The 16,194-nt window shown below is 43.2% G+C and overlaps 1 long non-coding RNA gene across 2 annotated transcripts in view; it reads right to left on the bottom strand.

The window, feature by feature from the left end:
• Window positions 1-16,194, bottom strand: part of LOC126942649 (uncharacterized) — a 30,398-nt gene that overhangs the window by 10,127 nt on the left and 4,077 nt on the right. For both annotated transcript variants that reach the window (XR_007721597.1, XR_007721596.1), the window contains exon 2: window positions 9,906-10,037. This is a non-coding gene — a long non-coding RNA (uncharacterized LOC126942649). The remainder of the gene's footprint in view (window positions 1-9,905; window positions 10,038-16,194) is intronic.

The raw sequence follows: 16,194 nt of genomic DNA, 5'->3' as shown, positions 1-16,194 counted from the left end.
TAATCCAGCTGCCTTGGGCACACTTTCTCAGGACCTCTTGGGGCTGTTCCCCCAGACCATGGTCACTCATATTGGCTCAGAATAAACCTTCTTTAAATATTTTACAGAATTTGTGTATTGTTTTGGTCAAAAAATAATAGGAAAAATGTGAATAAATATTAGCATAAAGTGTAGGGCCAATATTTACTGGCCGACCAGCTGATTCTCTACTTCAATTTTCTAATTCTTACTTTCTATGGAGTATTAGAGCATAAGCTCCTCATGTTGAATTTAAGTAGATATTATGTATTTCATTAAGATCATGCTTACTCAATAAATTATGATGCATCTGCATGATGCACAATTATCCAGAAATTAAAATGACATTTCCAAAAATAGTTAATAACAAGGAGGGGAAAATGGGATAGAAATTTCTAAGTATAATGTCATCTTATCTTATTAGAAAAAATGCATGTGCATAAAAAACACAGAAAGAAAAATATCCAGTTTCTTTTTTTGAGAACTGAGATTTCGGATGATTTCTGTTTTTTACATTGTAACTTTCCATATTTTAAATGATCTTCAATGATCATGAATTGCTTTTGTAACCAGAAAATATTTCAGCAACATCTTATGCATCTTCACCTTTTTAGTGTTTAGCATTCTGCTTAAAAAATAGAGGGTAGTCAGTAATTACTTGATGAACTTGAATCACCTCTAATTTACAAGTGAAGCAGTTGAAGCTCCTCACATATATGTGGAATCCTAACTAGGGAAAAAGAGTTAGTTTGGTATGACTAAGGGAAAGCAGAAAGAAAGGCACATAAGCTATAAGCCTCCTTTTCTTCATGGTTCAGGATGCATAGCCCACCTGTGCAAATAACTCACTATCTTCCTGCACCCAGATATCACCATTGCAAGTTAGCTCACTGCAACCTTGGTGTTTGTTGGTGTTCAATTAGGCTGGTGGGAAAAATATTAGAGATAGTTATACAAATAGACCCAAAACTATCTTGGAAGGCCTGAGAGTTTGCGTAGCTTCAGATTGCTGGGCTGAAGGCAGCCAGGGTCTCTTTACAAGAGCCAGAAAGATTAGGGTGCAAGTACAAAGGAATGTGGGAAGTTTATCTTACTAACCTGTTTACTTATATGGGCTTAAGGCTAACCTTTGTCCTACTGCAGGTACTTTACTGCCTCCTACTCCGGGGTTGGCAGAAGTTTATTACCTGAAAATGGCGTTTGCTTTAGGCCTGGGAACCTGACCTTTAATCTTTACCCTCTAGTGGTGTTTACTCACAACTTTGGTTAATTAGTCTTAGTGAGTAAATGCGAGTCTCACTTTCTGATGGGGCAAGTCGCAACTGTTTACAGAACTCAGCTTGGAGCCTGTAAGCTGCTGGCACCCTCAGCTGGCCTGGCAAAGCAGAATACCTGTGTGTCAGTGTACTTTATTCATCCATCGCCAACAGGGGTCTGCAGGAACAGAGCCCCTGCAGCTAGTGCCCCCGTGAAAGAAGCACTACCTCAGGTGTTACCAGTACTGTACATAGCACTCTGCACCCTAAGAACCATTCTATAAAATTCCCTGCAAGCCTTTGTGTCCTTGCAGTCAGCTCCTCTTCTGCTGGTCTGCCCGTTGCCTTCTCGCAATATATTTTCATGCTTTCTCTAATAAATCTGCCTTTCTTTACTTACAACTGTCTTGGTAAATTCTTTTACCTCTGCGCCAGCAGTCCAATAGTCATCACTCACCCATGATAATATACTTTTATATACCTGTAATGTCTTAACAGTGAATCTTCATGTAAATATTGAAATTCTATCTCCTCCGTTGTACAGTTTTTTGGTGGAAAATCTTGCCTGGCTTTACTTCACAAACTTTCCACTCCATAACCTTACAAACCTAATGCCACTGACCCTGTCCTTCCTTTCTTTGCTCTCTTGTCAGAGGAGGCTGCCCCTTCTTGTCAGTCTCCCCAGGCCCATAGGGTTCATGCACGACCCTATTTTGCCAGTTAACCCCCTCTTTCCCATACCCACTTTATCAGGCCTCTGAGCCCAAGCTAAGCCATCATATCCCTGTGACCTGCACGTATACATCCAGATGGCCTGAAGCAAGTGAAGAACCACAAAAGAAGTGAAAATGGCCGGTTCCTGCCTTAACTGATGACATTCCACCATTGTGATTTGTTCCTGCCCCACCTTAACTGAGGGATTAACCTTGCGAAATTCCTTCTCCTGGCTCAGAACCTCCCCAACGGAGCACCTTGTGACCCCCACCCCTACCTGTAAGAGAAGAAACCCCGTTGACTGTAATTTTCCACTATCTACCCAAATCCTATAAAATGGCCCCACCTCTGTCTCCCTTTGCTGATTCTCTTTTCGGACTCAGCCCGCCTGCACCCAGGTGATTAAAAAGCTTTATTGCTCACACAAATCCCGTTTGGTGGTCTCTTCACATGGACTAACATGACACACTTTTCCACTGGCTCCTTCTCCTCAGGGCATTCAACTTTCAGAATCTTTGCAAAACAGAGCCTCTTCTCCAACTGCTCCCTGCTGAGTGAAAGTTTGAGAAATGTAGTCTATATTTGCTATCTGTACTTCCTTACTTCAATTTCCTCTCTTCAACTCCCTCCAATGTGACTTATGTTATATTAACAGGAAAACCAAACTCTGTAAAATACTATAAAGAGATTTATTCTGAGCAATATGACAGACCACGGCCCAGGGAACAGTCTCAACAGGTTCTGAGGAAGTGTGTCTGAGGTGGTGAAATTACAGGAAAGCAGTCTGGATCCAGACCCCAAGAGAGAGTTATTGGATCTCATGCAAGAAAGAATTCAGGGCAAGTCTCATAAAGTGAAAGCAAGTTTTTTAGAAAAGTAAAGGAATAAAAGAATGGCTGCTGCCATGTGCATCCATGTGAAGAGACCACCAAACAGGCTTTGTCTGGGCAATAAAGTTTCTTAATCAACTGGGTGCAGGTAGGCTGAGTCCAAAAAGGGAGTCAACAAAGGGAGATGGGGTGGGGCAGTTTTATAGGATTTGGGTAGGTAGTGGAAAATTACAGTCAAAGGGGGTTGTCCTCTGGCGGGCGGGGGCAGGGGTCACAAGGTGCCCGGTGGGGGAGTTTCTGAGACTCGTTGTCCAGGAAAAGGAATTTCACAAGGTAATGTCATCGGTTAAGGCAAGAAGTGGCCATTTTCACTTATTTTATGGTTCTTCAGTTGCCTCGGGCTATCTGGATGTATAAGTGCAGGCTTGGGCTCAGAGGCCTGACAGCTACTTCATAGACAGAGCAGTCCCAAGGGCTACTGGTTGCCCATTTTGATGGTTATTTCTTGATGATATGCTAAACAAGGGGTGGATTATTCATGCCTCCCCTTTTTAGACCATGTAGGGTAACTTCCTGACATTGTCATGGTATTTGTAAACTGTCACGAAGTTGGTGGGAGTGTAGCAGTGAGGGTAACCAGAGGTCACACTCTTCACTATCTTGGTTTTGGTGGGTTTTAGCCACTTACTTACTGCAACCCGTTTTATCAGCAAGGTCTTTATGACCTGTATTTTATGCCAACCTCGTATCTCATCCTGTTGTTACCAGGGGCTCTTTGCTCCCAGAGCTCCCAAGATGGTGGCAGGCCACTTCCAAAATGGCAGTGGGCCACTTCCAACATGGTGGCAAGCCTTGTGTTCTCTGACCTGGGGTTCTTGGCCTCACAGATTCCAAGGAATGGAATCTTGGGCCATGAGGTGAGTGTTATAACTCTATGAGAAGCCATGGGTCACAGAAGAAAACTGTGGAACCCAGTGACTAGTGTTCAGCTCGATTAGGACAAACCCAGGTACTTAGCCATGCAGGAACAATGGCAAGCCTTTAGCCTGATCGGGAGTGGCAATGGGCGCCTCACTAGATCAGGAGAACAGTGGACACCCTGCTGGATCCAGAGGGATGGAAGTCAGCGGTGGGTCTGTGACAGCGGCAAACAGCAGTGGTGAACAGCGAGTGAAAGCTCAGCTCGAGCCGTAACAAAACACTGACCAGAAGAGTGCAGTTGCAAGATTTAATAGAGTGAAATAGAGTGAAGACAGAGCTCCCATATAAGGGGAGGGGACCCAAAGGGGGTTGCTGTAGCCGGCTCAAATGCCTGGGTTTATGTCCTGATCCTTGTCCCTCCCACTGTGCTCTCAGGCAATAGATGATTGCCTATTTCTTTACCTCCTATTTTGCCTAATTAGCATTTTAGTGAACTCTCTGATTGGTCGGGTGTGGGCTAAGTTGCAAGCCCGGTGTTTAAAGGTGGATGCGGTCACCTTCCCAGCTAGGCTTAGGGATTCTTAGTCGGCCTAGGAAATTTCAGCTAGTCCTGTCTCTCACTGTGACTTAGAATGCCTTCACTGACTGGGAATGCAGCCCAGTAGGTCTCAGCCTCATTTTACCCAACCCCTATTCAAGATAGAGTTGCTCTGGTTCAAACGCTTCTCACGGTCAGGATACAGTTTGGTTGTACCCATTTTAGGGAGACACAAATTGTGGGTAAAACTACAAATCAATACATGAAAGGTGTACAGTGGTTTAGCCTAAAGAGGTGGAATATCTTGAAGTGGGGGCTTATAGGCCACAGGTGGATTCAGAGATTTTTCTGATTGGCAATTGGTTGAAAGTTAGGCTTCATCTAAAGACTTGAAGTCAGTAGAAAGAAATGCTTGAATTAAGATAAGAGGGATCATGGAGGCCAAGGTTTTTGTTATGTAGATGAAGCCTCATAGGTGGCAAGCTTCAGAGAGAATAGATGGTAACTGTCTCTTTTCAGACCCTGAAAGGCATTAGACTTTCAGTTAATCTCTCCTAGGTCAGGGAAAGGCCTGGCTGCATTAATGGAGATTCCCTACAGATGCAAAATGTTCCCCGCCAAAGACGACTTTGCAGGGCCATTTAAAAATATGTCAAAGAAATATCTGTTAGGGTAAACTACTTTGATTTTTTTTCAGGGTCTGCTGTCTGTCAAGTGATGCTACAGCAGAGTCAGGTTGAATATGATGGATCTTATTGCCACAAAGAGTCATTTTGCCTGTCCTATGATCACTGTTTTTGTTTGTTTTCTGTTTTGTTTCTTTATTTTTTGAGATGGAGTCTCACTCTGTTGCCCAGGCTGGAGTGCAGTGGCATGATCTTGGCTCACTGCAAGCTCCGCCTCCTGGGTTCACACTATCCTCCTGCCTCCACAGCATCCTCCTGCCTCAGCCTCCCGAGTAGCTGGGACTACAGGCGCCTGCCACCACACCTGGCTATTTTTTTGTATTTTTAGTAGAGATGAGGTTTCACCATGTTAGCCAAGATGGTCTCGATCTCCTGACCTCGTGATCTGCCAGCCTCAGCCTCCCAAAGTGCTGGGGTTACAGGCGTGAGCCACCATGCCCAGCCGATCACTGTTTTAATGTTAATGCTGGTCTATTGTGCCTAAACTCCAAAAAGGAGGGGTATAACGAGGCATGCCTAACCTCACTTCCTGTCATGACCCATGGGAATTCAGTTCTTCTGAATTGTCCCAGGTTTCTCTGGGATACCCTTGGCCCAGAGGGAGTTTGTTTATTTGATTGGGGGAACTTAGGACTTTATTTATGGTTTGCATTCTTTATATTCCATGGAAATAATTCCTACTAAAGTCTCCAGTAAGCACACAGCTGCCAGAACTGAGAATCACTTTGAGTCCCCTCACCTGGCCCTCCCTGCCAGCAGCACTTGCTGGTTCCCTTCTCTTTCTTGAAGCTCTACTACAGCACTCATCCTCCCATCGTCCCCATCTGCTTCTGCTCTGTCTCCTTCACATGCTGCCTTTTCTCTACCCACATGTTAAGTGATGAATTTTAAATTATATAATTAATACATTTCTATAAGTGTACAAGTTAAACATTGCAGATAAGGGTAAAGTTCTCCTTAACAAGCCATTTCAATTGCCCAGGTCCCTCCCCAGAGACAACCACTGGTATCAGCTGAAAAAGTAATTTTCATTTGAGGAATGTGAGTCCTTTTAAATGATCAGGCCCAGCAATGATACAGAATCAAACTGTGTCCTCAACAAATGGTTGGATAAAGAAAATGTGGTATATATACACAATGGAATACTATTCAGCAATAAAGTCGTATGACTTTTTTTTTTTTTTTTTGGCAACAACATGGATGGAACTGGAAGCCATTTATTTATTTATTTATTATTTTATTTATTTGTTTTTTTGAGATGGAGTCTCGCTCTGTTGCCCAGGTTGGAGTGCAGTGGTACAATCTCTGCTCACTGCAACCTCCACTTCCCAGGTTCAAGTGATTCTCTACCTCAGCCTCCCCAGTAGCTGAGATTACAGGCACCTGCCATCATGCCCGGCTAATTTTGTATTTTTGTAGAGATGGGGTTTCACCATGTTGGCCAGGCTGGTCTCGAACTCCTGACCTCAGGTGATCTGCCCACCTCGGCCTCCCAAAGCGCTGAGATTACAGGAGTGAGCCACTGGGCCCGGCCGAGGCCATTTATTTTTAAGTGAAACAACTTACAAACAGAAAGCCAAATAACGCATGTTCTCACTTATATGTGGTAGCTATTAATAAATAATGTGCACACACGGATGTAGAGTGTGGAGTAATAGGCCCTGGAGTCTCAGAAGAGTGGGAGAGTGGGTGAGGGGTGAGAAATTACTCAATTAGTATCATGGACATGATTCAGGTGATGGCTACACTAAAAGTCTAGACTTCACCACTGTACAATATATTCATGTAGCAAAACTGCACTTGTACTCCTTAAATTTATACAATTAAAACAAAATATCAGGCCCAGAGAGACATTAAAATGAGACAGCAACTATTTCCCACTCTGCCCTTGGAGCTATGTATTCTTCTGTTGAAACTGCTTGCTGTTGCCACAAATTACTATAAATTAACCTAATAATGCTGCACTGGACAGTATAACCCATACCATAACCCAGCAGTGTATCACTAATCATTGTTATTTCTGAAAACCAATGAAAATTCCTGACAAACAACTTTGTATTAGCCCACTCTGTGTTTCCCTTTTTTGCCATTTAAAAGCCTGCTTGTAACAAAGGCAGAAAGGAGCTCATATCCAAGGTTAATTGGGGCTAAGCCTTCTAGGCAGCTGTCCTCTCTTAGGCTCAAGTAAACTCTCTAAATAACATGACATGCCTCAGCCTCTTCCTTTTAAGTCGGTAATCGGTAATGCTTTATTTGTTTCCTTCCAGACATTTCTCCTGCCTTCACATACAGAGATGTAAGGGAGGAGACCACCCCTCATATTGTCTTATGCCCAATTTCTGCCTCCAAAGAAAGAAAAAGTAAAATCTAAAAGGCAGAAATGAAATCCACAAGCAGACAGCCCGGCACCACTGGGATACCCTTGGCCCAGAGGGAATTTGTTTATCTGATTGGGGAGACTTAGGACTTTATTTATGGTTTACATTCTTTATATTCCATGGAAATAATTCCTGCTAAAGTCTCCAGTGAGCACACAGCTGCCAGAACTGAGGATCACTTTGAGTCCCTGGGCCTGGTAGTTGAAGATCGACCCCTGACCTAATCAGTTATGTCATCTATAGATTACAGACATTGCATAGAAATGCACTGTGAAAATCCCTGTCCTGTTTTGTTCTGATCTAATTACCGGTGCATGCAGCCCCCAGTCACGTACCCCCTGCTTGCTCAATCAATCACGACCCTCTCACATGCACCTCCTTAGAGTTTCGAGCCCTTAAAAGGGACAGGAATTGCTCACTTGGGGAGCTCGGCTCTTGAGACAGGAGTCTTGCCAATGCCCCCGGCCGAATAAACCCCTTCCTTCTTTAACTCGGTGTCTGAGGAGTTTTGTCTGCGGCTGGTCCTGCCACAGATGAAATGCATATTTCTATAGGAATATATAGTGCTTTGGGTCCTGTTTTTTCTAAGTGGAATTATACTGTACATTTTTTTCTAGGTAATAATTTTTTATTTAAAGATTGTTTAATGCCAGTTAATATAAACTAAGGTCTTTTTTTTTTCCTGTTCTTACCTGCTACATGGCATCTATGTTCCACTGTCAGTTTTAAAATTCTCATATGATGACCATGTAAGATATTTCTAATATTTCATGATCATAAATAAAGCTGCATTGAGCTCTCTGTATGTGTATGCTTTTTGTGCACATTTGTGTTTCTCTAGGGTGGGTATTTACATTTTAATAGATATTCCAAAATGGTTTTCAGATAGACATACAAATTTACACTACAATTTGTGAGCATGCTTATTTATAACACCTACTTGCCAATGTGAAATAGCATAAAATTTGTTAATATTTGCCATTCTGATGACTGTAAAATAGCATCCCGTTGTTTTCATTTGCATTTCTCTGTGTGCCAATTGTTGAGTTCATTTTCATTTGCTTTTAAGCCATTTGTGATCTCGCTTCTGTGAATTATCTGTTCTGTCCTTTGCTTATTTATCTTTTTTGCTATTTGCATTGCCCTCGTTATTTTTAGGCATTTTTAAGACAGCCTTCATCTAGACATGTGTTCTTTATTATGGATATTACAAATGTTTCTCCCTGTCCATGAGTTTTAACTATTACATATTTTGCCGTTAAGATTTTTTTATTGTACTTCAAACAATATGGCTTTCCTTTCTGATTTTTGCATTTGTGCCTTGTCTAATAAAGAACTTCCTCCAACTAAGGTTACCAGTATATATCTTCTGATTTTTTTCCTACAGTGCTTTCAAGGCCTTTATTTATTATTTATTTTATGTATAGGTCTTTATACCATCTGCAATTTGGTTTTGTGTGAATGGTTCAAAGCAGTGATTGCATGTAAATTGTTTACACAAATAAAACATTTTCCTAATGCTACATTCCCTTGGATGTATTCATGTATGTCTGGGCCCTATGCTCATTTGTGTAATCCCCCACTATGCCACCCTCCTAGTCACTCTGGCTTTGTAACACCTTCACACCTAGTGGGCTATGGTCCCCCCATCCCTTCCCCACACACAATTCTCACACAAACACACTCTGGATTTTTTTTTGTTTGTTTTGAAAATTGTCTTAGCCTCTCTTACATACTTACTGTTTTACATGGATTTTAGAATGACTTCACCAAATTCCATGAAAAAGTCTTGTTATAATTTGTATTGCGTTTGCATTGATTTTATACATCAATTTAGGAGAATCGATCTCTTTGCAATCTTGATACCCCAATTTACAAACATGATAAATGTCTCTATTTAAGATTTGTATGTCTCAAATTTATGTGAATTTTTTGGGTCTTTTGTCACATGAGCCTTTACAGGCTAATGTCTAGGTATTTTAAGGCTCTCCCCTCTTAGAATGTTGATTTTCCTTCATAGTCAGCCATTGGTCTGCTTCTGGCCCACTACGTCTTCCTGGATGCTCCAGTTGTTACCGTTATCATCTATGTGTCGTTACCTCATCAACACGTGGGTTTCAGCTCAGACCCCATTGTCCTGACCTCCACACATAAATGTTCACCTGCAAACCAGAGTTTTCCATATAGATTTTCCACTGACGCCTCAACCTCAACCACATCATGACTTCCCTTTTCCCACTCCCTGACTGCTTCTGTTCCTTGTCTCCCGCCCTCCTTGATAGACTTCCTTCCTTAGTGAATGATATCACCAATGACCCATGCAAAACCTTAGAGCCATCATCACCTTTTCCTTCTCCTTCACCGTCTGCATGGAGTCACTTAATCAGTCTCATGGATTCAGCCATCTCACTCAAACTGTCACCATATCCTCTATCAGTCTCATCCCTGCCAACCAATTCTTACTACCATTTTACCACCATTTTATCATCAACAACACTTTAAATAGCTTTCTACATTATCTAGAGTAGACCAAGATGCTAGAACTAATAGGCTACATAACGTACCATGCTGTGAATACAACAGATGCTTGTTTCTTGCTCCCACAACAGTTCAAGATATGTGTTCTGGTTGGCAGATAGCTCCTACAGTCTTGTCATTCCACTATCCCCTAGGGTCTTGGCATTCTCTGCACCTAGCTGGGAAAAAAAGGAAGAGTAATTAAGGATGAATCATACCCACTGCTTAAAATCCTTGGTGCAGAAAAGTTAAGTATCTTCTGTGCACAACCTATTGAAAACCAGTCACTGACACACCTAATTGCAAAGGACACTGAGAAAGGGAATCTAGCCATACACTGGGATACAATGTAAATATTTCTGTTGAAGGAGATAATGAATTTTAGGTGACAAAATATGGTTTCTTGACCTTGACATTGTCTTGCATAGCCTCCATGGCATTTTTTTTTTTTTTTTAAGAGATGGGATCTCACTCAGTCACCCTGGCTGGAGTGCAGTGGCATAATCATAGCTCCATGCAGCCTAGAGTTTCTGGGCTCAAGAGATCTTCCTGCCTCAGCCTCCTGAGTAGTTAAGACTACAGGCATGTGCCACCATGCCCAGCTAATTGTTTTAATTTTATTTTTAGAGATGGGACTTTCCTTATGTTGCCCAAGCTGGTCCTGAACTCCTGGGCTCAAGTGATCTTCCCACCTCAGTCTCCCATTCATGAGGGATTCATTCCCCACCCTCCATGACCTAAACATCACCCACTAGGCTCCACTTCCCAAGGTCACCATATTGGAGATCAAATGTTGATGGGGATAAAAAAAATCTCATCCAAACAGCAAAGAGGAACAAGAGGCACAGAAGCTGAGAGAATAAGGAGGTTCCCAGCAGAGAAAACATGGAGCAAGATCAAAGTGTGGCACTTTTGAAAATGATTTGTCGTAATTGGAGTAAGAGATACAGTTGGCAGACTAGCGAGGAAGGCAGAGGCCACACCAAGTACAATGTCATGTGCTAGTCTCAAGAATTTTGTTTTAATCCTGAAGGAAGTTTCAAAGCATATTTAGCAGAGATGTGATGGAATCCAGAAGTTTAGAGGGAAACACTAGAATGCAGTATGGGAGGAGCATCTCCCAACCCCAGAAGACTGGAGTCCAACCAGCATGTGCCACAGTTGGACATGCTACAGTTCCTTATTCATTGCTACAGTTCCTTATTCATTGCTACAGTTCCTTATTCACATGTAACTGGTAGGCTCCCTTCATCAGTTTAGGAAAACGAATGAGGTCACATATCTTTCAAACTAGCTTCTTGAGCCACCATACAGTCATTTTAACTGGAACCCTAGGGTCTCCTTCTTAGGATCGTTTTCCAATTGTAAAAGAATCTTAGTGTTTGCTCAGCTTAGTGAGGTGAATCCAAACAGTGTGAAGGAAAAAAAAAAAAATGTATAAAGAATGTCCCGAGCCTATGATAAGACCTTGGCTTTTATGTGCCATTTCCCCTATAGCTATTGGTCTGATCCATGCCTTCTCCAATATCATTCCAGGACCCCAAGGAAAACAGAGCTACATAGGAAGGAACTCCAATAAAGTGGCAACAGTGATCAGATTTGAGATTTCAAAAGGTTGCTCTGATGTCAGAGTACACAGGGTTGGACTAAAAGGGAACACAGCTAGAGGCAGGGAGATCAATGAAGTTGCCCATGTGGTGTTTTAGGTGGGAAGTAATAGAAGCCTAAGGAAGGGAAATGGGGATGGAGAAGGGGACAGAAGCATGATATAGGTCAAAAGCATAAAATTGATTGCATCTATTGACTGTTTGGATGTAAGGAGTAAAAGGAAAATAAAGTTGATAGTTTATATAGACCTGCCTTGGACACGGGGTAGATGGCAGTGAGATTCCACAAGATTAGGGATGCAAGATTCAAGATAGGTTTGGGAAATGGTGAAGGCAGTTGATGATCTCAGGTTTAAGCGTGTGAAGTTTGGGGTGCATGGGGAAAACCATAGGAATGTGTCTCAAGGTAGTCAGCTATATAAGCATGGAACTCATGAGAAATGTCTGGAGATAGCGATTTCAACTCACTAGTTTGTAGGTAATAGTCGAATTGGTGTGGACAAGAGCTGCAGGAAGAATTGTTGAATGGGATGAGGGCAGAACACCGGGGAACCCAAACTCTAAGGATTGAGTAAAGACATCTGAGAAGGAACACTAGAGAGGTTGGAAAAGAAAGACTTCAAAAAGACAGCAGTTAGCATCCAACACTGCAAGAAGGCAGGTCAAATGACAAGGACCTGAAGTGCTTCATTAATGATCTTGGTGAGAGTGAGGAGTGGGCACAGAAGCTTGACAAAAGTGAACGAGGAGAAACAATAAGGCCAGGGTTATTTTTCAGAAAACCGGGTGATGAGGGACAGCATGGAATAAAATAACAACTGGAGAAGGAGGTAGGGTCAAGAAATGGTGTGTGCGGTGTGTGTGTCTGTGTGTGTATGTGTGTGTGTGTATGTGAATTTCACTGCCACTTTTTTATCCCATAGAGAGTCACCTTGGTTTGATCTTTACAAGTCTTAGAAGGGCCAGTGACTCCCCAACTGCTCCTCCTTCTCCCCTTACCTTAGGGTCATAACTGGGCATTCACTCTTCTCAGAGTCCCTCCCTTTTTTACATAGGGTTTTGGGGACATCACAGAGGATTCTAGGCCTTGATGGGTTTGACATATCATAACAATCTGCTTATTCAGTCTCTTTTTCTTTTTTAACTAAAGCTCTGCCCATGTCTTCTATAGTTATGGGAAACTACTCTCATCAGCCAGCCATGGCATAGCACCACACCCAGGGCTATCCATGCTTGTGTGGTCCATATAAATAATCATTCAACTGGGAAATTTTGAGAATAAAAGGAGTGTTATTAGCAATGACAGGCTGACAATACATGCAAATGGAAACTGTCCCAGTCAAATGGAGACATAGTCAAATAGACATAGTCACAGACATAGTCAAATGAGCCCTACTCATTCTTCATATTTGCATTGTCACAGCTCAAAACACACGAAGGGATTTTGTATACATTGTATTATTTGAGGCTTTTTAAGTAGCACACATTATTTTATTATGAGATGGAATCTCACTCTATTACCCAGGCTAGAGTGCAATGGCACGATCTCAGCCCACTGCAACCTCTGCCTCCTGGGTTCAAGCGATTCTCCTGCTTCAGCCTCCTGAGTTGCTGGGACTACAGGCACATGCCACCACACCTGATTAGATTTTGTATTTTTAGTAGAGACAGAGTTTCACCATGTTTGCCAGCCTGGTCTTGAACTCCTGACCTCAAGTGATCCTCCTGCTTGGTCTCCCAAAGAGCTGGGATTACAGGCGTGAGCCATCGTGCAGGCCCACACATTACTTTAGAAATAAATAGGTAAAGGGAATCATGTTTGCAGAATCTGAGCTGGCAGGGACTGCCTGGTGCAAATCCCTCATTTTATAAATGAAGATCCCAAGGCCCAGCTCTCTGGAAGCTCCAGTAAGACCTGAATAACTATCAGATTTGAGACCCTCCTGCTTTAGATCCATTCCCCCCAGCCTCCACCAATTGGGAGGGGAGCTAGAGGAGAGGGTGTCCATGGATTTGCCTTGGGATGAAGAGCTATGAGGAAGTCTTCATGAATTTGTCCCTGAATGGCAGCCAAAGCAGGAAGCCTCCTAAGTTTGGAATGGGGGCCAGTGGCGCTCAGGATCTATATCTCGCAGAGCATATGGGGGCCCGGATCACCGTCTCCCCCTCTGGCTCAGGGTTTCCCCATTTCATTCTGCACCTGCATCTTACATCCCACAATCAAGTGGAGCCTCTGCAGCAGTGGCAGACTACAGGACTGTATTTACATGGGTCTGCATTTCATCTGCATCATGACACCAACCTCTACCACTTTCTCTGCCACCCAGTTCTGGGAGGGAAGAGATTTCATGGCTTTGATGGACTCTCCTAGAGCTATTTATATGCAAGAAACAATTAGGAAAACAAAAATAAGTGAGTGTGATGATTAAGTTTTGATGTTAACTTGACTGGAATAAGAAATACCTGGAAATCTGGTAAAGCATTTTTTTTCTGAGTGTGTCTGTGAGGGTGTTTCCAAAGGAGATTGGCATGTGAGTCTGAGAGGACTAAGTGGGGAAGATCCACCCTCAGTGTGGGCAGATACCGTCTAGTCTCTGGGTACCTGCAGAAAACAAAAATAGAAAGGGCAAACGGGTTGATCTATCTACTGGAGTTGGGATATACTGTCTCTCTCCTGTCCTTGGACAATTTCAGGCTCCCCGACCTTTGGACTCCATGAGTTACACCAATGACCCTCGGGTTCTCAGGCCTTTGGCCTTGGACTGAGTTACACCATCACCTCCTGGTTCTGATGCCTTTGGACTTGTACTGAGCTGTGCTACCAGAATTCCTAGGTCTCCAGCTTGCAGACAGTCTGTCCTGGGACTTCTCAGCCTCGATAATCATTTGAGCCAATTCCCCTGATAAATCGTCTCTCATCTATCTATCTATCTATATCTACAGCCATATCTAATCTATGTCTATATCCATCTCCTATTTGTTCTGTCTCTCTGGAGAATCCTGACTAATACAGAGAGTAATAAAGCGTTTTTCTCATGTTTTATCTTTCATCTCAGAATCTAACTAATCACTGCCTTAATTACTTGAATGAGCCACTGGAGGTTTGGGGTCATGATTCCTGCTCTATTTCTATCAACTTATTTTTGATGAGATGACCCTGCTCTGAATACTGAGTCTAAACATACCAATAAAAAGATGAGAGATGGCTAGGTGCGATGGCTCACACCTGTAATCCCAACACTTTGGGAGGCTGAGGCAGGTGGATCACTTGAGGTCAAGAATTCAAAATTAGCCTGGCCAACATGGGGAAACCTCGTCTCTACTAAAAATACAAAACTTAGCCGGGCATGGTGGCAGGCCCCTGTAATCCCAGCTACTTGGGAGGCTGAGGCAGGAGAACCACTTGAACCCAGGATGCGGAGGTTGCAGCGAGCCGAGATTTTTGCACCACTACACTCGAACCTGGGTAACAGAGCGAGGTTTCATCTCAAAAAAAAAAAAAAAGGGTGAGAGACCTGTTCCAGTAGTTTTCACATTCTCTCTGAATTCGTTATTCTCAAAACGTCTATTATCCACCCCTAGTCAATTAAAAATAAATAAAAATCAAAAAGGAAACAAGGAACAGGCTTCTCTTGTAATTGGAAGAGAGCTGTGAGCAAGGTGAATGATCTGTGGGGACCTCTACTACAAATTACAGCAGAAGGCTTGCAATTACTTAGAGAAAGAAGCTGCATGTTTATAATGTTTGAGTCGAAAGAAGCATCTCAGTACCATTCACACTCAGTATTCAGCACAGTGATATTGCAGTGCTGGGCCAGCGGGGCAAAGGCCAGGCTCTCTGGAACTGTAGCACTCTAAAGTGTCTCTGCACACTGTGACACATGACCAGGCTCATCAGTCTGGGATCCCCAGGACCCCCAAGCAGAACAGACCTGGCAGCAAGTCTCAGGGGCAGAGCTCCAGGCTGCACTAGACAAGAAGCAGCTTCTGGCTGCAAAGTCTGTGTTCTGAGCAGAGAGAAGGTACAGAAGGAGAGGCTCTGGGTAGAGAGGTGTGATGCTGCACAAGCCCCCCTGCCTGCCCCATCTCCATGCCCCTCTCCACTTCTCAGGTTTCGCTGAGGCTTCTCCCTCCTACTAATCTCTACAACAAAAACCATATTCCAGCCCTGGTGACTGACTAACAATAATGGGATCTATATTACTATGATCATGACTCTTCTTCTTGCTAGTCAACTGCTTAAGCAAACATGCTTTACTAGAAGGAAATCTAATACTCCTCTTGAGTCTTTCTCCCCTCTTCCCTCAAATTGCCCAAGCACCCTGGAGGTTTGGTCCAAGCAAAGTTGACCAAAGTGGAAGGAGAAGTGGTGTCTTTGGGGCCATTGGTGGCCTCTCATCACCACCACATAGTGTTGCTGACGAATACTGGCCCCGAGCCACGAGACCTACACTTGTCTGCTCTGAGCACAGCCTTGCTGGTCCAGGTTCCTGCAGGGGACTATGAAATAGCACAACAGGGCATCAAGTTATGCTCTCTCAGTTCACGTGTCTACATGTAGCCACAGAAACATAACCACTGATCCCAGGGACAGGTTCCAAAAGATCATTAACACCTCCCGAGTGCTATTCTGTACACAAGCCAACCCTTTCCATGATTGCCGAAGCCCTTGTCACCTGGGCCACAAGTGTGTGTTTTAAAATACAGTGTATTCGTTAAAAATTCCAAG

Source organism: Macaca thibetana, chromosome 1 (assembly GCF_024542745.1).
Source record: "Macaca thibetana thibetana isolate TM-01 chromosome 1, ASM2454274v1, whole genome shotgun sequence".
Lineage (NCBI taxonomy): Eukaryota > Metazoa > Chordata > Mammalia > Primates > Cercopithecidae > Macaca > Macaca thibetana.
Note: the sequence above shows the minus strand (reverse complement) of the source record. Positions and strands in the feature narration are given on the sequence as shown.